Source organism: Ovis canadensis, chromosome 3, assembly GCF_042477335.2.
Source record: "Ovis canadensis isolate MfBH-ARS-UI-01 breed Bighorn chromosome 3, ARS-UI_OviCan_v2, whole genome shotgun sequence".
Lineage (NCBI taxonomy): Eukaryota > Metazoa > Chordata > Mammalia > Artiodactyla > Bovidae > Ovis > Ovis canadensis.
The window spans coordinates 174,674,409-174,697,497 of NC_091247.1; the positions used below are offsets into that span (position 1 = coordinate 174,674,409).

Sequence of the window (23,089 nt, forward strand, 5' to 3'; positions counted from 1 at the left end):
AACCCAGAGATCGAACCCTTGTCTCCTTTGTTTCCTACATTGGCAGGTGGATTCTTTACCACTGCACCCCTTGGGAAGCCCTGAGATTTAAAATACACTATGCTTTTTTTAATGACCTAATTTGTCTTTTAAAGACATAGTGTGTAAAAACTTGGCCAAAGAAATTAGCGAAGGGAGTCAGTCTACTTTTTTGACTGGTCACTTTAATTAATATTCAGCTAAATATTTGCCATGATCAAAAGTTAAATTACCTGATAAGCCTAATCTTCTGAAAAAGTAAAATATAGCCAATGTGGTAGATAAAATATAACAAATTCAAAGTTGACTTGCTGATTCACAACTTAAAGAAGTTAGTTATTATTATAAGCCAAAAACACCAAAGTTTTTATAAGTTGACAAGTAACATTTACTAGGCATGTGCTACTAGGCATGTGAAGCTAAGTCACTTCAGTCATGTCCGACTCTGTGCGACCCCATAGACGGCAGCCCACCAGGCTCCCCTGTCCCTGGGATTCTCCAGGCAAGAACACTGGAGTGGGTTGCCATTTCCTTCTCCATGAAAATATTCCATAAATTAATTTCAGTAACTCTTAAACATTCCACAAAATTTCCTAAGAACCTGTGAGAGTATAATACCTGGCAATCCTCTCTAAAACAGAAATTCACCTATCTGCTACATTACTGCTGATGACCTGAGATGTACATGATCTCTAAAAAATAACAGTACTGAATAAAACTGAAAGGATCATCCAAGTTCCTACATAACACCAAAGTATTTATCCAGGATTACTGAATAAATCATAGCAATTTGGTATCCTTTTCAGAAAAAAAAATCTCAGGACTTACAAGCATGTGGCATTTCACACTGTACCAACCGAGTAACAGTAAATGAAGGTATAACCACTACAAATTCGTCACCAACTTTTGTGTCCTGAAATATGATGTCTGCCCCTGGCAGCTACCATTCCAATTCCACAGGGTATTTTCCAGCCAGACAAGCTGTACAATGATCATTCTTTTCAAAACATTCCAGACCATTCTCATTTTCTTGAATCATAATATCTTCCTTTGTACAATGACCATTGTTTTCAAAACAATTAGAGGTAATATTTATATCCCTTTATGTGATCATCATAACAATTCTATGAAATGATTAATAACAACCATGCTTTTCTAATCAAAAGAGATTTGGTCGGAATATGTAAACAAATTGTCAACCTCAATAAATCTCAATAGATATTTGCCCAAGGAATGCTACAGACAAATCAGCTTTCTTAATTGAAGTTTGGCCCCAGCTCCATATGCTTTTGTCTCTCTTGGAGCTAATAGAAGCAGGTACGATCCTGGCTTTATATATTCTCCAGACCTCACCCAGGTTCCTATTTAGCTATCCCAAATAAACATGCTCACCTTCCCAGACCTAACACAGTGCTGAGTAGAAGAAAAAAGGGTCAGGATGAGAGATCCATGAGACAATGATCTGAGAGAGAAACTATCTGTACCACCCCGTACTCTCACAAGTACTTTATCTTCTCATAAAAACTTTCTAGTGTACTGGACATGAATTTTTCCCTCCTCTTGCAACAGATATTTTTCCTGGAGGAGAAGAGTGCATGGAATGTAAGGCAAAGCAGCCTTGAACTGTCTAAGGCTAGAGTATATGCCCTATTACATCCATTTTTTAGAAGTCAAAATTAATACATAGACAACTTACTTTGTTAAATGTGCCCAGCTAATAAGTAGTTAAGCTGAGATTCAAACTAAGGCCTATTGGATACTCATATCCATTGGCCTGGAAAATTTATTATTAAGATAAATGAACAGTCTAGGGTTCAAGGACAATCAAATAGGCTCTTTGTGGGAAGTGATATGTCTCTCCTGTTGATGACTATTTCTGGAATTTGGAAAAAATGGATGAAAAGGATTTTTTTCCTGCTTCATGGAGGTAAGCTAATACTAACAGAAAGTAAAATATGGTATTCTGTTCCAATTTATTGTCTCCTTTTTCTTGCTGGGATACTTGGCTCTCCTATAATGCTTTGTACCATAAGTAGGTTGGTATGAGATGACAATAATGGGTAAATAATGCAGAAGGAAGGAAAATTCAGAAATAAAGAAGTTTAGAATTTTATTTTGCAAGTTGCTGAAGAAGGCTAAAGGGTTCAAGTATGAGAGGGAAAATTGAAATAGGGAACAGAGTGCTTCAAGGCTGTATATTGTCACCCGCTTGTATAACTTATATGCAGAGCACATCATGAGAAATGTTGAGCTGGATGAAGCACAAGCTGGAATCAAAATTGCCAGGAGAAATATCAATAACCTCAAATATGTAGATGACACCACACTTATGGCAGAAAGTGAAGAACTAAAGAGCCTCTTGATGAAAGTGAAAGAGGAGAGTGAAATTGGCTTAAAACTCAACATTCAGAAAGCTAAGATCATGGCATCTGGTCATCACTTCATGGCAACTAGATGGGGAAACAGTGACAGACTTTAATTTTGGGGACTCCAAAATCACTGCAAATGGTGACTGCAGCCATGAAATTAAAAGATATTTGCCCCTTGGCAGAAAAGTTATGACCAACCTAGACAGCATATTAAAAAGCAGAGACATTACTTTACCAACAAAGGTCCTTCTAGTTAAAGCTACATTTTTTCCAGTAGTCATGTATCAACATGAGAGTTGCACTATAAACAAAGCTGAGCACTGAAGAATTGATTCTTTTAAACTGTTGGAGAAGGCTCTTGAGAGTCCCTTGGACTGCAAGGAGATCCAACCAGTCCATCCTGGGGGAAATCAGTCCTGAATATTCATTGGAAGGACTGATGCTGAAGCTGAAACTTCTTTTGGCCACTGGATGCTAAGAACTGACTCATTTGAAAAGACCCTGATGCTGGGAAAGATTGAAGGCAGAAGAAGAAGGGGATGACAGAGGATGAGATGGCTGGATGGCATCACTGACTCAACGGACATGAGTTTGAGTAAACTCTGGGAGTTGGTGATGGACAGGGAGTCCTGGCATGCTGCAGTCCACGGGGTCACAAAGAGTCAGACACAACTGAGTGATTGAACTTAACTGAACTGAAGGGGGAAAAAAAAACCCTGTAAATCACAGTCAAGAGGTTTCTGATCATATTCACTATAGTGAGATATTTAGGAGCATAACATTATTTAAACTTTTCTTTGAATATTAATATTAGGTTACCATCCCTTCTGTGATTTGATCAAAATAACTATAATCACATCTGCAAAGTGCTTTATAATATCCAAGTCCTCTAGTCACAAGCAGTCCCTTCTCTCAGTAAAAGAGAATTTGATTATTAGCTCATAACCCTAGGCTTTTGAAGAATAGTTCTTGCCGTTAAGGTAGTTGATAACATTCTTGCCAAGAGTTCTGAAAAGGCAAATATTACCTATTTCAGTGGCCAAACCCTAAGAATTTCTCAAATCAAAGACAGTGAGAAGCTGATATGGAACCTCCTGGGATATCTATTCAGTTGACTGAATGCAGTTACAACCTCCGTGTGCACAGGCTCCTTTAGCCTTTAGCCACACCCCTCCCTGTATCCATTCCTCCCATAGGATTTTAGAGGTTACGCGTGGCCAAGTACTTTGCTCTGGTCAGCGGCACAACTGCACTCACCTCACACACTAGCAAAGCAATACTCAAAATCCTCCAAGCCAGGCCTCAACAGTATGTAAACTGTGAACTTCCAGATGTTCAAGGTGGATTTAGAAAAGGCAGAGGAACCAGAGATCAAATTGTCAACATCTGCTGGATCATAGGAAAAGCAACAGAGTTCCAGAAAAACATCTACTTGTGCTTTATTGATTATGCCAAAGCCTTTGACTGTGTGGATCACAAAAAACTGTGGAAAATTCTTAGAGATGCGAATACCAAACCACCTTACCTGCCTTCTGAGCAATCTGTATTCAGGTCAAGAAGCAACAGTTAGAACTGGACATGGAGCAACAGACTGGTTCCAAATCAGGAAAGGAGTACATCAAGGCTGTATATTGTCACCCTGCTTGTTTAACTTATATGCAGAGTACATCATGAGAAACGCTGGGCTGGAGGAAGCACAAGCTGGCTTCAAGATTGCCGGGAGAAATATCAATAACCTCAGATATGCAGATGACACCACCCTTATGGCAGAAAGCAAAGAAGAACTAAAGAGCCTCTTGATGAAAGTGAAAGAGGAGAGTGAAAAAGTTGGCTTAAAACTCAATATTCAGAAAGCTAAGATCATGGCATCCGATCTCATCACCTCATGGCAAATAGATGGGGTAACAGTGGAAAAAGTGACAGACTATTTTGGGGGCTCCAAAATCACTGCAGATGGTGACTGTAGCCACGAAATTAAAAGATGCTTACTCCTTGGGAGAAAAGTTATGAACAACCTACACAGCATATTCAAAAGCAGAGACATTACTTTACCAACAAAGGTCCTTCTAGTCAAGGCTATGGTTTTTTCTGTGGTCATGTATGGATGTGAGAGTTGGAGTATAAAGAAAGCTGGGTGCTGAAGAATTGATACTTTTAAACTGTGGTATTGGAGAAGACTCTTGAGAGTCCCTTGGACTGCAAAGAGATCCAACCAGTCCATCCTGGGGGAAATCAGTCCTGAATATTCACTGGAAGGACTGATGCTGAAGCTGAAATTCCAATACTTTGCCCAGCTGATGTGAAGAGCTGACTCATTTGAAAAGACCCTGATGCTGGGAAAGATTGAGGGCAGGAGGAGAAGAGGATGACAGAGGATGAGATGTTTGGATGGCATCACCGACTCAATGGACATGAGTTTGAGTAAACTCCAGGAGTTGGTGTTGGACAGGCAGGCCTGGCGTGCTGCAGTCCATGGGGTCACAAAAAGTTGGACATGACTGAGCGACTGAACTGAAGTGAGCTGAACAACGGAAAGCATGATATAAGAGAGATTTGAAAAGTACTTGTGCACTGGGGCTTCTTCTCTTGCTGCTCTTGGAATCTTGCCTCTATGTGATCATGCTCTGGCTAGTCTGCTGAATGATAAAATAATACATTACCCAGATGTTTGAAATTACAGGTTCCTCCTCCCCACCCCCCAAGTATAATAAGCCTACCAGATCAGAAGACAATTGCCACTGAAAAGACAGATGGCTATAGTCATAGATACCAAGAGGAGGGAGTATGTCATAATATTGGTGTGTGGGGGTGGTGGTGGAAGGGGCATAGAAAGCACCAGTATTAGGAGGCAAAATGAGTAGGGACAAGGTGGACAAGAGCCTTATTGTGGTTTCTATTGGAAGTAATGGACAAAACAAGGCAAACAGGTTTAGTATTAGTTAGTTCAAATCTTTTCAAGAGGCTCTGGGAGATAAAGACTGTCCCTAGTTATCTTGTACATGGTTTTGTTGTGACTGGGGGATGTGGGTAATGGCCCAGAATGAGAACCTGATAAAGAAAGTGGTTAAAGTATGGTTTTGGATTGGTTGGTTTGCATATGAATGGTATGCCTTCTGGTGACTTGTTTGCTATCTTTAAGAACAGGCAAATTTGACCTTGATATATGGAATGAAGCAGGGAAAAGGCTAATAGAGTTTTGCCAAGAGAATGCACTGGTCATAGCAAACACCCTCTTCTAACACAAGAGAAGACTCTACACATGGACATACCCAGATGGTCAAGACCTAAATCAGATTGATTATATTCTTTGCAGCCAAAGATGGAGAAGCTCTATACAGTCAGCAAAAACAAAACTGGGAGCTGACTGTGGCTCAGATCATGAACTCCTTATTGCCAAATTCAGCCTTAAATTGAAGAAAGTAAGGAAAACCACTAGACCATTCGGGTATGACCTAAATCAAATCCCTTATGATTATGGAAGTGAGAAATAGATTTAAGGGACTAGATCTGACAGATAGAGTGCCTGATGAACTATGGAATGAGGTTCATGACATCCCATAGGAGATAGGGATCAAGACCATTCCCATGGAAAAGATATGCAAAAAGCAAAATGGCTGTCTGGGGAGGCCTTACAAATAGCTGTGAAAAGAAGAGAAGCAAAAAGCAAAGGAGAAAAGGAAAGATATAAGCATCTGAATGCAGAGTTCCAAAGAATAGCAAGAAGAGATAAGAAAGCCTTCCTCAGTGATCAATGCAAAGAAATAGAGGAAAAGAACAGAATGGGAAAGACTAGAGATCTCTTCAAGAAAATTAGAGATACCAAGGGAACATTTCATGCAAAATGGGCTTGATAAAGGACAGAAATGGTATGAACTTAACAGAAGCAGAAGATATTAAGAAGAGGTGGCAAGAATACGCAGAACTGTACAAAAAAGATCTTCACAACCAAGATAATCACGATGGTGTGATCACTCACCTAGAGCCAGACATCCAGGAATGTGAAGTCAAGTGGGCTTTAGAAAGCATCACTATGAACAAAGCTAGTGGAGGTGATGGAATCCCAGTTGAGCTATTTCAAATCCTGAAAGATGATGCTGTGAAAGTGCTGCACTCAATATGCCAGCACATTTGGAAAACTCAGCAGTGGCCACAGGACTGGAAAAGGTCAGCTTTCATTCCAATTCCAAAGAAAGGCAACGCCAAAGACTGCTCAAACTACTGCACAATTGCACTCATCTCGCACGCTAGTAAGGTAATGCTCAAAATTCTCCAAGCCAGGCTTCAGCGATTTGTGAATCTTGAACTTCCAGATGTTCAAGCTGGTTTTAGAAAAGGCAGAGGAACCACAGATCAAATTGCCAACATCTGCTGGATCATGGAAAAAACAAGAGAGTTCCAGAAAAACATCTACTTCTGCTTTATTAACTATGCCAAAGCCTTTGACTGTGTGGATCACAATAAACTGTGGAAAATTCTGAGAGAGATGGGAATACCAGACCACCTGACCTGCCTCTTGAAAAACCTATATGCAGGCCAGGAAGTAACAGTTAGAACTGGACATGGAACAACAGACTGGTTCCATATAGGAAAAGGAGTACGTCAAGGCTGTATATTGTCACCTTACTTATTTAACTTCTATGCAGAGTACATCATGAGAAATGCTGGGCTGGAGGAAGCACAAGCTGGAATAAAGTTTTCCAGGAGAAATATAAATAACCTCAGATATGCGGATGGCACCACCCTTATGGCAGAAAGTGAAGAGGAACTAAAAAGCCTCTTGATGAAAGTGAAAGAGGAGAGTGAAAAAGTTGGCTTAAAGCTCAACATTCAGAAAAGTAAGATCATGGCATCTGGTCCCATCACTTCATGGGAAATAGATGGGGAAACAGTGCAAACAGTGTCAGACTTTATTTTGGGGGCTCCAAAATCACTGCAGATGGTGATTACAGCCAGGAAATTAAAAGACGCTTAGTCCTTGGAAGGAAAGTTATGACCAACCTAGATAGCATATTGAAAGTACAGACATTGCTTTGCCAACAAATGTTCATCTAGTCAAGCCTATGGTTTTTCCTGTAGTCATGTATGGATGTGAGAGTTGGACTGTGAAGAAAGCTGAGCGCCGAGGAATTGAAGCTTTTGAACTGTGGTGTTGGAGAAGACTCTTGAGAGTCCCTTGGACTGCAAGGAGATCCAACCAGTCCATCCTAAAGGAGATTGGTCCTGGGTGTTCCTTGGAATGAATGATGCTGAAGCTGAAACTCCAATACTTTGGCCACCTGATGTGAAGAGTTGACTCCTTGGAAAAGACTCTGATGCTGGGAGGGATTGGGGGCAGGAGGAGAAGGGGACAACAGAGGATGAGATGGCTGGATGGCATCCCCGACTTGATGGATGTGAGTTTGAGTGAAGTCTGGGAGTTGGTGATAAACAGGGAGGCCTGGTGTGCTGCAGTTCATGGGGTTGCAAACAGTCAGACAAAACTGAGTGACTGAACTGAACTTAAGAATTATCTAGCTCTGGGAAGAACAGTGCCTCCAGGATCAGCAAGGTCCCAAGATGTTAAGGCATCAAACAAAAACAAAGACAAAAACAAAAACAAAAACCCTCCAAAATAAAAAGGCATGGTTAATACACCAGCCACACTGTTACTTCCGTTGAAAGCAAGTCAACTTCCAAACATGTGAGTGAGTCTGACCACGATCAATCAACTCCAGGCCAATCTGCCAGCAGCTGCATTAGGCAAACTCATCTGAGTTTGGCCCAGATCAGAAGAAAACATGTTAACAAAATCATGAACTAAATAAATGGCTGTTGATTTAAGCCACAATGTTTGGGTTGGCTTACCACATGACAATAGATAGTTTTAGTCTATATCCATTTTAAATAAGAATTAATATATTCTTCAAAATAAGTTTTGGCAATGTTTGTATTTTCACGTCTGGAAATGATGATAGTAAGAGTATATAACATAACTAATAGTGTTGTGAAGATGAATGAAAAATAAAAGTAAGGAAGTTAGAATATTGCCTATGGCATGGAATATATTAAATATATGTTTTTATTATTACAACAATAATTTTTAATCTAGAGAGTTTCATTTTTACAAAAGTAGTAGTAATTTATTATATTAGACAGTAATGATTATTATTTTGACATGCTTATATATTTTAAAAATATACTTTGAAAAGAATTTTCATATTTTCTTGCTATTACTTTAGATGAAACTGAGGCAAAGCATATTTGTAACATGTCTCATTTAATTTCACACTTCTCTTTTGACAAGTGGATATTTCATGCCAAGGTACAGAACTAAATATGTGTGAATTCCAATCTGATAGTTATTCAAAGAATCATTAGCATTTCAAAGAAATGTCAGAGTAAGTACCCAATAGTAAGGAGTTCAACATTCTTTTTTACCAATCTTTGTTGCTGATATATATCACTTATATAAATACCTGAATAACCATAAATTTCATGTTAAGATGAAAACAAATTATGTAAAACAAGTAATTTCTTCTTTTATTATAGATTATAACTGTTGTTTATTGGGTTACTGCATTCCTCTTTGAAAAATCAAAAATGTTCCAGAGATTCTAGTGCTGATGTTGATATTAGTAGAAATTCTGAATTCATTTCACAATATATATAAAATGCCTCTGTCCACCATATGCTTACATTCCAGTGAAGGAGGCAACTGTAGGCAAATCAAAAATAGTATAATTTCTGATGATGGTAAGTTCTATGAAAAAAATGAAGCAAAGTGATGAGATAGGAATTATTCCTGCAGACAGAGAGAAGAAGACATGAAAATCCAAGTCCAGTGGCCTGAGAACCAGGAAAACTGATTGTGTAGCACTAATCCAAAGGTTGGGAGGCTTGAGAATGAGGAAAAGATGATGTTCAAGTTTGAGTACAAAGATAGGAGAAAAGACTATTGGGCAGGAAGAATTCTTCCATTCAGAGTGGACATTAGTCTTTTGGTTCTATTCAAGCCTTCAACTGATGGGGTGAGGCCCATTCTTTAGTGAGGGCAATCGGCTTTATTCAGTCTACCAATTTAAAGTTTAACCTCATCTCAAAACACCCTCATAGAACTACCTAGAATAATGTTTGGCCAAATATCTGGGCATCCCATGGACCATTCAAGATGACACATAAAATTAACCATCACACGTGAGTAGAATGATTGGAGATGAAGTCTAAGATGAAGAGAGAGGTACCGCTGACATGATTTGGTTTACTTTTTTTTTTTTGGTTTACATTTTTAAAAGATCACCTGGTATTTCTGATGGCAAGGACATGACAATAATGTAGTATTTTAAGTAATTAATCTCCCCAAGTCCCTTCATAAAAACAATGCATATGATAGTGAAAGAATAAAGTGATAGGAAAAAAAAAAAGAAAACAAAGAAAGAAAAACTGACAACCAACCAAACAAAAAACAATGACAGGTGATATCTTCAATAAAGTGGGTATCAAGGAACCCCCATGGCGCTGGAAAATGGGTGAACATAGCACAAATCATGAGATAGCAACAGGATGCAGAACTGGTAGAGGTGAAGAGAAAAGAGAATTGATGGAGCCTACAAGCCAAAGGACCCAGAAATTGCCATCAGATTCTGATTTCCAAAAGAAGAAGGCCTAGTACTAAGCAGGATGCTGAGCAATAGAATCTGAGAATAATCTGCAGAACTTGAAAAAATCCTGCAAAAGGACAATTAGAAGTAGCGTATACCCTTGAGAATCTCAGAAATACGCAATAAATACATGCTTTTAGTAAACTAGGGACTTCCCTGGTGGCTTAGATGGTAAAGCATTTGCCTAAAATGTGGGAGACCCGGAATCAATCCCTGGGTTGGGAAGATCTCCTAGAGAAGGAAATGGCAACCCACTCCAGTACTCTTGCCTGGAAAATCCCATAGACAGAGGAGCCTGGTAGGCTACAGTCCATGGGGTTGCAAGGAGTCGGACAAGACTGAGAGACTTCACTTTCACTTCAGTAAACTAAGACTCCTCTGAAGAAAAAATTTCAGAAGCAGAATTCAAATTGAACAGGGTAAAAACATCAGCAATCTCAAGAAGAAAGATATTTCATGTAATGAGAAGGAGGGAATGGTATGGAAGACTGAGATCCAGAGGAAGGACATTTTGAATGTAATAATAGCAAAATATAGTGTTCAAATATGAGAACACTACTTTGTAAGGCAAAGAGTATGTAACTCTGGAAAAAAATTAGATAACAGCAGGAAAAGGACATCCTTTTCATTACAGGGAACTATAATGCAAAAGTAGGAAGTCAAGAGATACCTGGAGTAACAGGCAAGTTTGGCCTTGGAGTACACAATAAAGCAGGGCAAAGGCTAAAAAAGTTTTCCAAGAGAATGCACTGGTCACAGCAAACACCCTCTTCCAACAACACAAGAGATGACTCTACACATTACATCATCAGATGGTCAATATCAAAATCAGATTGATTGTATTCTTTGCAGCCAAAGTTGGAGAACCTCTATACAGTCAGGAAAAACAAGACCAGGAGCTGACTGTGACTCAGATCATGAACTCCTTATTGTAAAATTCAGGTTTAACTTGAAGAAAGTACGGAAAACCACTAAACCATTCAGGTATGAACTAAATCAAATCCCTTTCGATTATACAGTGGAAGCAACAAGTAGCTTCAAGGGATTAGATCTGGTAGACTGAGTGCTGAAGAACTATGGACAGAGGTTCATGACCTTGTACAGGAGGCAGTGATCAAAACCATGCCCAAGAAGAAGAAATGCAAAAAGGCAAAATGGTTTTCTGAGGAGGCCTTACAAATAGCTGAGAAAAGAAGAGAAGAGATAGGCAAAGGAAAAAAGAAAATATATATCCATCTGAATGCAGAGTTCCAAAGAATAAAAGGAGAGATAAGAAAGTCTTTCTCAGTGATCAATGCAAAGAAATAGAGGAAAACAATAGAATGGGAAAGATTAGAGATCGCTTCAAGAAAATTAGAGATACCAAGGAAACATATCATGCAAACATGGGCTCAATAAAGGACAGAAAAGGTATGGACCTAACAGAAGCAGAAGATATTAAGAAGTGGCAAAAATACACAGAAGAGCTATATAGAAAAGATCTTAATGACTCAGATAACCATGATGGTGTGATCACTCACCTAGAGCCAGACATCCTGGAGTGCGAAGCCAAGTAGGCCTTAGGAAGCATCACTATGAACAAAGCTAGTGGAAGTGATGAAATTCCAGCTGAGCTATTTAAAATCTTGAAAGATGATGCTGTGAAAGTGCTGCACTCTATATGCCAGGAAACTTGGAAAACTCAGCACTGATCACAGGACAGGAAAAGGTCAGTTTTCATTCCAATTCCAAAGAAAGTCAATGCCAAAGAGTGTTCACACACTACCAAAGATAGTTCACACTACCACACAATTGCACTCATCTCACACACTAGTGAAGTAATGCTCAAAATTCTCCACGCTGGGCTTCAACAGTACGTGAACTGAGAACTTCCAGATGTTCAAGCTTGATTTAGAAAAGGCAGAGGAAGCAGGGATCAAATTACCAACACCTGTTGGATCACAGAGAAAGCAAGAGAATTCCAGAAAAATATCTACTTCTGCTTCATTGACTACACCAAAGCCTTTGACTGTGTGGATCACAACAAACTATGGAAAATTCTTCAAGAGATTAGAATACCAGGCCACCTTACCTGTCCCCTGAGAAATCTGTATGCAGGTGATTAAGTAACAGTTAGAACCAGACATAGAACAACTGGTTCCAAATTGGGGAAGGAATACATCAAGGCTGTATATTGTCACCTTGCTTATTTAACTTATATGCAGAGTATATCACGCAAAATGCCAGACTGGATGAAGCACAAGCTGGAATCAAGATTGCTGGGAGAAATATCAATAACCTCAGATATGCAGATGATACCAACCTTAGGGCTAAAAGCAAAGAGGAACTGAAGAGCCTCTCGATGAAATTGAAAGAGGAGAGTGAAAAAGCTGGCTTAAGATTCAACATTCAAAAAATGAAGTAAATAGATGGGAAACAATGGCAACAGCAACAGATTTTATTTTCTTTGGCTCCAAAATCACTGCAGCCATGAAATTAAAAGACACTTGCTCCTTGGAGGAAAAGCTATGACAAACCTAGATAGTGTATTAAAAAGCAGAGACATTACTGACAAAAGTTCGTATAGTCACAGCTATTGTTTTTCCAGTAATCATGTATGCGTGTGAGAGTTGGAGCATAAAGAAAGCTGAGCACCAAAGATTTGATGCTTTTGAACTGTGGTGTTGGAGAAGACTCTTGAGAGTCCCTTGGACTGCAAGGAGATCCAACCAGTCTATCCTAAAGGAAATCAGTCCTGAATATTTACTGGAAGGACTGATGCTGAAGCTCCATTCCTTTGGCCACCTGATGAGAAGAACTGACTCATTGGAAAAGATTCTGATGCTGGGAAAGATTGAGGGCAGGAGGAGAAGGGGATGACAGAGGATAAGATGGTTGGATTGTATTACCGACTTGATGGACATGATGGACATGAGTTTGTGTCCAACTGGGAGTTGGTGATAGATAGGGAGGTGTGGCACGATGCAGTCCATTGGGTCGCAGAGTTGGACACGATTGAGAGACAGATATGAGTGAGTAACAGCAGGAAGGCTTTCTCAATGATGCAGGGAGGTACTCATATTTCTTAATACTTCATGATAACAACAAGGGTGAAAGTCTTTGAGCCATGAAGTGGGGAAATCTACTGGGACTCATGCCTGCTCTCACAGAGAAACCTCCTCTGAAGAGTCCAGGACATTCTTCTCATTAAAGATAGGAAACAAAAACGATTTTGACAGAACCCTATTTAAAGACATTGCAAGAAATGGAAAAGAAAATGAATGTTTAACAGCTAATGAAAACTAAACAAACAAACAAACAAAAAATGCTGCTCAAATATTTTGAAAACTATAAACTGAAACTGAAAACCATTTAGAAGAAATCAAGAAAATAATCAAAGTTATCAAAAAAAACCTAAATTCTAAGTAGTGGAGCTCAGACATGAGATGGCTGGTCATTTTCTTCCTTCTTACCCTTTCCCTCCATGAGCAGTTAATAACTTAAGTCATTTGATGGAGAAGAGTGAGATGGCATCCTTATGTTCACTAGAGAGGTGGCCTGGAGTTGGGTATCAGAGCCCAGGCAAAGTAATGGTGGTATCCCTGTTTTGGGGCAACTCAACATGGTATATTGGAACCCAAGCATTATGAAGGGGGTGTACACATAGGGGAATGGCCCAGTATGGAGAATCAGAGCCTGTGTGGAGTGAGGAGGAAACCTCTGTGGGGTAGGGAGGGGTTCACCTGGGAGAGGAGTTGGAAAACTAGCAAAGGAGGGTATCCCTGCAGAGGGGCAACTTAGCAAGGGGTGTCAGAACCCATACAGGGTGAGGATGGTGTTCATGGCCAGCAGAAGAGGAAAGTGTTCATGTACAGCACTGCCTGGCATAAAATGTCAAAGCCTCATCAGTGAAAGGAGGGTGTCCACATGTGGAGAAGTCCATCTCTAAGGTGTCAGAGTTGCAGGAGGGTAAGAAGGGTGTTGACACAGATAAATTGGCATGGGGAGTCCAATCTCAGATTAGACGAGAAAGATGCCTGAGCGGGGAGGAAGTGGCAGTAGATATGGGATACAGCTTACTTACAGAGGGGTGATCACAGAAGCAACTACAGTAGGGATAATGGGATCAGATCTCTCACTGTTAAAGGAGGGAGCTAGAAACATGAAGAAGGAGAAAAGTAGAGTGAGCCTCATGAAGTTGGCTTGTAATCGGAAATATCGATATTTTCAAGATAGAGATCAAGGGAAATATATTGGTATTGACAAAAATATGTATTTGTTTATGTATGTATTGAGGACTTTCCTGGTGGCTCAGCAATAAAGAATCTGCCTACAAAGCAGGAGACACAGGGGCTGTGGGTGCTATTGTTGAGTCTGGAAGATCCCTTGGAGGAGTGTATGGCTACCCACTCCAGTATTCTTGCCTGGAGAATCCCATAGACAGAGGAGCCTGGCAGGCTACAGTCCATAGGGTCGCAGAGTTCAGACAGGACTGAAGCAATTTAGCATGCACACATGCACGTATGTATTTATATACATATATCACTTGGCTGTCTGTTGAGAGGGCCTGGGAAAATGAGGTCCCAATAGCAGTAAGCAAAGCTCATACTTGGCTTCTAAATGTGTTTTCACTAAGACCGGGATCCATTGAGAAATGACTGATAGCAGAGCCAGGGCAGAAAAATTACAAAATGGTCCTGGAACACCTTGTGTTAGAAAGCAAGGAAGTGCTCAAAGAATAAAGAGGCATGTCAAGAGGATGAAGAAGCAAACTTGAATAGGCTTCCAATGATTAAACTAAGGACAGTTTTAGGAAGGAAAGAAATAATGCCACTAGTGAATTAAAGGGCTTCCCTGGTGGCTCAGTCAGTAAAGAATCTGCCTGCAATGCAGAAGACCTGAGTTTGGTCCCTGATAAGGACAATCCTCTGGAGAAAGGAGTTGCAGCCCACAGGAGTATACTTGCCTGGAGAACTCCACAGACAGCAGAGCCTGGCAGGCTACAGTCCATGAGGTTGGACATGACTTAGCAACTAAACCACCACCACCAATAGATTATAACCCATTGAATAAAATAAGAAAATACGAGCTCATCAAACACAAACTTTAAAAAATCATCCATTTATGTATGTATTTCTTGTGTGTAAAAATAAATAAATGGATGATTTAAAAGCTTGATTAGAAATGAAAATTTAAACAATTTCAAATCACTTCCTTGCAAAATACCAACAACAAAGAGAGAAAGAATAACTCTACATTTAAGAAGTCTGGGAGGCACTATGTTAAATGATTACGGTGAATACCCTAAGTGAAAGTGAAAGTGAAAGGTTAGTCACTCAGTCATGTTCGGCTCTTTGCAATCCCATGGACTGTGTAGTTCACCAGTCTCCTCTGTCCATGGGATTCTCCAGGCAAGAATACTGGAGTGGGTTGTCATTTCCTTCTCCAGGAGATCTTTCTGACCCAGGGACCGAACATCTCCTGCATGGCAGGCAGATTCTTTACCATCTGAATTACCAGGGGACCCCTTAATATCTGCAGGAACTGACACACTGTTACTTCTCACATTGGTTGACAGAATAAAATCATGTCTCTTGCTAAAGTAAATGCAGTGAAGATGTAAATGCCACTGTGTCTACAGCATTACAAGGTAACATGGAAGAGAGGGAGTAAAGAGCTGAGGACAGTAATCAATTCTTCTGCTCTCATTTAAAAATGATGGTCACTCCAATTCCTGGATGCATTGTCACGTGTTTTGTGCTTAGTCATATCTGACTCTTTGTCACCCTATGGACTGTAGCCCACCAGGCTCCTCTGTCCATAGGATTTTCCAGGCAAGAATACTGGAGCAGATTGCCATTTTCTCCTCCAGAGGACCTTCCTGACCCAGGCATTGAAACTGTGTCTCCTGCATCTCCTGCATTGGCAGGTAGATTCTTTACCACTGAGTCACCTGGGAATCCCCTAATTCCTGGATAGATAGCATTTGGCTATGGTTTTTCCAGTGGTTATGTATGGATGTGAGAGTTGGACTGTGAAGAAAGCTTAGCACCAAAGAATTGATGCTTTTGAACTGTGGTGTTGGAGAAGACTCTTGAGAGTCCCTTGGACTGCAAGGAGATCCAACCAGTCCATTCTGAAGGAGATCAGTTCTGGGTGTTCTTTGGAAGGAATGATGCTGAAGCTGAAACTCCAGTGCTTCGGCCACCTCATGTGAAGAGTTGACTCCTTGGAAAAGACTCTGATGCTGGGAGGGATTGGGGGCAGGAGAAGAAGGGGACGACAGAGGATGAGATGGCTGGATGGCATCATCGACTTGATGGACGTGAGTTTGGGTAAACTCCGGGAGTTGGTGATGGACAGGGAGGCCTGGCATGCTGTGATTCATGGGGTTGCAGAGTCAGACAGGACTGAGTGACTGAACTGAACTGATTCCAGCTTTGCTGAGAATTTTAGAATTGAACATTATGGTTGATTTTTGAATTTATATCAAATGCTTTTATTCACTTATTGAGCTGATTATGTAGTTTTTCTTCTTTAATCTGTCAGTGGAAATGACATATTTTCTCATGTTAAACAAACTGCATAGGTGTGAACTGGTCATAATGAATTTTTCTTTTGCTGTCCTACTAGATTTGGTCTGCTAGTACTTTGTTTAGAATTTTTCCATCTATGTTCATGAATGAAACAGGCCTTTATTTTTTCCTTTCTTATGCTGTCTAGTTTTGATATGAAAATTACTAGTCTCAAAACTAGTTGGGGAAAATTCCCTCTTCCTGAATAATTTTAAGATGTTATATTACTTGAAATTCAATCATTATTTCATTAACAAATTCTGCTGTCAGTTTTTTCCATTCTGTACAGTAGTTTTCTAAATCAGATGTTTTATTTTATTTAGATTATTTTTATTTGAATTTTCATATATGTTTACCATTCTATTTATTCCCTATTGCTTTCTCAGAATGACTTGAGATCACTTTCTTTCTTGCAGTAAACTTTGAGGTTTTTCTTGGAAAAAGCCTTTAGGTAGTAAATGTTTTTAGTTTCTAAGCTATGAACGTCTTCATATTTTACTTTTTTAATATTTTACCTTACTTTTAATAAATAAACTTATTTATTAAAAATATGCTCTTTTAGTTCATAGTTTAGGTCGATGGAGCTTTTTGCCATCACCCTTTGGAGTTACTATTCTACTCATTTTATATCTTCCCTTGATAAGTTGGTTATCATTATGCCTGTGTCTTTGTCGTAGGTGATCCATCATTTCTCTACCTGCTTTGAACATCTCCTCTACATCTTTCGATTTCACAATTATGTGTCTCAGTATGGATTTCTCTTTATCCTGTTTGGAATATAGTGCGTTTCTCATACCAATGAATTCATGTTTTTATCAGTTTGGAGAAATATTGAGCAATTATCATCTTTTTGGGCTTCTTTACTGTTTCATCCCCAGCCTCTGGTTAGAAGTAGGTTTACCTTCTTATTCCATCTTTCATATTGCTTTTTGTCTCTCACATTTTTTGCCTCTTTGGCCCTCTGTACTATGCTTCGGATACTTTTTTGAAATTTACTTTCCAGTTCACCAATTCTCCTTCCACCTCTGCTTCAGTTCAGTCAGTCAGTTCAGTCGCTCAGTCGTGTCCGACTCTTTGCGACCCCATGAATCGCAGCACGCCAGGCCTCCCTGTCCATCACCAACTCCCGGAGTTCACTCAGACTCACGCCCATCGAGTCCGTGATGCCATCCAGCCATCTCATTCTGGGTTGTCCCCTTCTCCTGCCCCCAATCTCTCCCAGCATCAGAGTCTTTTCCAATGAGTCAACTCTTCACATGAGGTGGCCAAAGTACTGGAGTTTCAGCTTCAGCATCATTCATTCCAAAGAAATCCCAGGGTTGATCTCCTTCAGAATGGACTGGTTGGATCTCCTTGCAGTCCAAGGGACTCTCAAGAGTCTTCTCCAACACCACAGTTCAAATGCATCAATTCTTCGGCGCTCAGCCTTCTTCACAGTCCAACTCTCACATCCATACATGACCACAGGAAAAACCATAGCCTTGACTAGGTGGACCTTAGTCGGCAAAGTAATGTCTCTGCTTTTGAATATGCTATCTAGGTTGGTCATAACTTTCCTTCCAAGGAGTAAGCGTCTTTTAATTTCATGGCTACAGTCACCATCTGCAGTGATTTTGGAGCCCCCCAAAATAAAATCTGACACTGTTTCCACTGTTTCCCCATGAAGTGATGGGACCAGATGCCATGATCTTCGTTTTCTGAATGTTGAGCTTTAAGCCAACTTTTTCACTCTCCTCTTTCACTTTCATCAAGAGGCTTTTTAGTTCCTCTTCACTTTCTGCCATAAGGGTGGTGTCATCTGCATATCTGAGGTGATTGATATTTCTCCCGGCAATCTTGATTCCAGCTTGTGTTTCTTCCAACCCAGCGTTTTTCATGATGTACTCTGCATAGAAGTTAAATAAGCAGGGTGACAATATACAGCCTTGACATACTCCTTTTCCTATTTGGAACCAGCCTGTTGTTCCATGTCCAGTTCTAACTATTGCTTCCTGATCAACAGATTGCATACAGATTTCTCAAGAGGCAGGTCAGGTAGTCTGGGATTCCCATCTCTTTCAGAATTTTCCACAGTTTATTGTGATCCACACAGTCAAAGACTTTGGCATAGTCAATAAAGCTTAATCTGCTATTTATGTATTCACTTGGAATTTGAAAAATAATTTCAAACATTATATTTATCATATATTGAAATGTCATTTATTTTTCAAATTTGCCTCATATATATAACTGCGTTTTTTTCTTTCATTCAATAATAATATCTATAGTCATCAGACAAATAAGTGTTTGCTATTTTTTTTGATATCCACTTACAGCAGTTTGCTTTTCAAGATGATTAGAAATCATTTATTGTTATCTCATTACTTAATCTCAGCTTGTCAGTGTGATTAGAGAAGGTTTGAGCTCCCCTGAATAATCTTGACTCAGCCTCCCAAGCTTGCCACTGAAGCAAAATACAGGGTCCAAGTGGCTGTGCCACTGCTGAAATCTGCATTCAGCACAACTTTGATTCTCTTGTCTACTAACATACACTTTTAGGGAGCAAAGATGGTTAAAGCAGCAACATGAAAATTATGTCATATTTAGAATATATATGTATTGCTACAGAAAGATCTCTCAGAGTACTTGAAAGTGAAAGTGAAATCACTCAGTTGTGTCTGACTCTTTGCGACCGCATGGACTGTAGCCTTCCAGGCTCCTCCATCTATGGGATTTTCCAGGCAAGAATACTAGAGTGCGTTGCCATTTTCTTCTCTAGAAGATCTTCCCGACCCAGGGATTGATCCTGGGTCTTCCGCATTGTAGGCAGACGCTTTACCATCTGAGCCACCATTAGTCTGCCATAATACTTTTTATTATATTTTATTATAAAATTTTACATTTATAAAGATTTCAGTTTTATAAAAGTCAGTGTATCAGGACTTGTAAGCTTTTAATGTGATTCTTTAAAAGATTTGTGACTAGGTAGAATTACTACTAAATTGCCTTGTCATGCATGTTGGTACTTTGCAATGTATGATGCAATATACAACTCAATATATTATTCTGAGAACTAGATAAATAAAGAAAAAGCTTATTATAATTATGGATTCAAATTAAGCAAATCCTTTTTAATAAGATTGCCCTAAAAATGTATGTTTATAAAAAACACAAAAGAAATTTGTGGAGATTTGTATCTATTAAAGCATTCCAATTACTTAATGATATTCAGTAAAAAAGATAATATACAAATTGGTCAGTGTTCCATAATTAAATTCTATATCAACTAAAGAGAACAAGGAGCTAAATTTTGATAATATATATTGTCATATGTTTCAATAAATCTTCAAAGGGATGCTAGGTCTTATTCAGAATACATGGGAGAAATAGAACTGTTTTTCTTTTATAACATAAATTATATGATCCTTGTTGTAGTTTATTTACCTGCCTTGTTCTCCTAGTCATGCAGCTCATGTAATTTGGCTAGTATGTTCATTCATATCCAATATTAAGAATGTCTTTCCAGCTCACCTACACATTGAGACAAAAGTATGAGTCAAACAAAAATGAGACACAGAAACAACTCTATAGAATTCATGTTCCCTTAATTTCTCAAGGTAAAAAATCAATTAAGTTTTCAAAGACATGTACAATTAATTAAAAACACAAACTCCCTGGAAAGGAATTCATTTCAAAAATTACAAAGGTAAGATTCCATATTGGGGCTTCCCATGTGGCTCAGTGGTAAAGAATCCACCTGCAGTGCAGGAGATTCAGGAGACGTGGGTTCTATCCCTGGACTGGAAAAAATCCCCTGGAAGAGGAAATGGCGACGCACCCCAGCATTCTTGCCTGGAGAATCTCATGGACAGAGAAGCTTGGCAGGCTACAGTCCCCGGGGTCGCAAAGAACTGAACATGGCTGACTGACTGAGCACACACACAAGGTTCCTTATTAGGTAAGGAGAGCCAACATTTATTGTGTACCTGCTATAGTCGAGGTTATTTTATCTCACTTACTCCTCACAAAAGTTTCTGAAATAGGTATTCTTATGACATTGAACTGTGGACAAATAACATAGCTAACAAATACAGAAACCAGTGAAACCGAGTCCTCCTAAAACCAAGTTCCTTACTGAGTTTATGATTAATCTCTCCCTCCAAAATTTTGTTTCCTTTCTTGTCCCCTCTGACTTTAATCTTGTGCTAACTGAACCCTAAATCAAACAGAGTCAGATGACTGAAATTGCTGTTGTCAATACCATCGTTGCTGCTGCTGCTAAGTCACTTCAGTCGTTGCAATGGATCTGAGGCTTTTCTCCAACTCTCTTGCTTGGCGCCTTGCAATAAGCCTTAACTTTGCTGCAAATGCCCACTGTCAAGAGTTTGTCCGACTCTGTGCGACCCCATAGACGGCAGCCCACCAAGCTCCCCCGTCCCTGGGATTCTCCAGGCAAGAACACTGGAGTGGGTTGCCATTTCCTTCTCCAGTGCAGGAAAGTGAAAAGTGAAAGTGAAGTCGCTCAGTCGTGTCTGACTCAGCGACCCCACGGGCTGCAGCCTTCCAGGCTCCTCCGTCCATGGGATTTTCCAGGCAAGAGTACTGGAGTGGGATGCCATTGCCTTCTCCGCAATACCATCGTTAATGTACTAAAATTGCTATCTAGATATCATCATTAATGTACAAACTTATGTTATTTCTCTAGGGCAAGATGAGCTCACAGATCCCTGAGTTATGGACTGCCTAGCTAGAGAATCATAACCAGAGACATTCTGATTCCCAAAACTACAATTAAGAAATGTCACAAAAATGTCACAAGATGATGATTAATCCCGGCATCCTTGGTCTTCCCCTTTTAAAAAATCCTAACTCATAGACCAAGTTGCAATGGATCTGAGGCTTTTCTCCAACTCTCTTGCTTGGCGCCTTGCAATAAGCCTTAACTTTGCTGCAAATGCCCACTGTCAAGAGCTTGGCTTTCTGCTTTGCAGGCACAGAAACCCTTGCTTTTTTACACCAGTTTGAGAGATGAATCCTAGTCCAAAGCCTGCCTTTATCCATTCCATTCCAAGGCTTTGTGTTTACAGTCTCCTCCAAAATTTCCTATGGCATCAGCACAGTGTGCCATCCACTGGGGTGTTCTGGAGTGCTGTAGTTTGAAGACCATCCAGTAGTATACTGTATATATGTACCACATCTTTATTCATTTATCTGTTAATGGACATTTAGGTTGGTTCCATGTCCTGGCTATTATAAATAGTGCTGCAATGAACACTGGAATGTGTGTCTTTTTGAATTATGGTTTTCTCAGGGTATGAGTGGGATGGGGGTGGGGGAGGATGGTCAAAGAGGGAGGGGACATATGTATACATTTAGCTGATTCACTTCATTGCACAGCAGAAATTAACACATTGTAAAGCAACTCTACCCCAATTTAAGGAAAAAAAGAAAAAGAAAAAAAAAAAAAACAAAAGCAAGCCACCCAGTGGGCCCCTTTTTAAGTATCATCAATGACATTTGAGTATCTATTCTTATTGCGCAATTAGTCCCAAAACTTTTGTTGCTATGCTATAGATACTGCATGGCATTGGGCGCAGCTTATAGTAAAATCCCTCCCCTAAACAACTGAAGATCAACAGCTGCCTTACAGAAAATGCATCCAGGTAAACTGTTGTTTCCTGGCCTATTAGTCCCACACTCTGCCAAACTCAGCATTTAATGCAGAAGCCAGATAATGCTAGAGTTCTGGCAACCCCTGGACCAGAACAGACCCTGCTATTTGGCTCTGATTTCAAACATTTATAATCTTTTCTCTTGCTCCCTCTGCTCAATATAGGAAAGAGGCTATCGGCCAATTCCCCACCATTTATAGCAAATCCCAAGGCTCACTCACTTCCAGCTGCTAAGCTGCCTGGGCAGACTGTATTACTAAATTATTGTATCTTTTTGGTAGAGTGCCTGATCTATCTTGGCATTCATTTTGCATTGAAAGAAGCTCCTGTTGTAAGCAAAGGAAGCTAGCTACATTCACCCTTCCCACGCATCTTTCCTCTGTTACCCTCAACCACTAACTTCTTTGTTTTGCCTGCATAAGCCAAGTTCATAGGGGCAGTTTCTCATCTATCGCTGACCCCCTAGGGAGTTAGGGTTTTCAAAAGGAGTTCTGTGCTAGGAGTTATTCCCATAGCCTAGAAGCCAAATGAATAAATGGCCTACAGTGAATAACTACATTTGGAACCAAGAGGTTTTGTTTCTCTCCTACCAAAATGTATTTCTTTGTAATACTGCAGTCACTGTAACCATATATTTTCCCAAACAGAAGTCTGTAGTGAGGGAAGAGAGGAAAGAAAGCTTTTAACTCAAGTCTATTGTTTTCAAGTGTGTTGGTTCTTTGGTTTTAAATCATTTTAAAAACGGTTTCTGTTTTTATACTGTCCCAACTGGTTATGAAAGTGAAACAAAGAACTGCTCTGGAGAAATCAAAAAGACAAACAAAAAAGTAGACCTCAAATCTTTAAGTGAAAAAAATTTT

At 39.7% G+C, this 23,089-nt stretch overlaps 1 protein-coding gene across 1 annotated transcript in view; it reads right to left on the minus strand.

The window, feature by feature from the left end:
* Positions 1 to 23,089, minus strand: part of ANKS1B (ankyrin repeat and sterile alpha motif domain containing 1B) — a 1,178,069-nt gene that overhangs the window by 516,196 nt on the left and 638,784 nt on the right. The gene's annotated exons all lie outside the window — the stretch shown is intronic.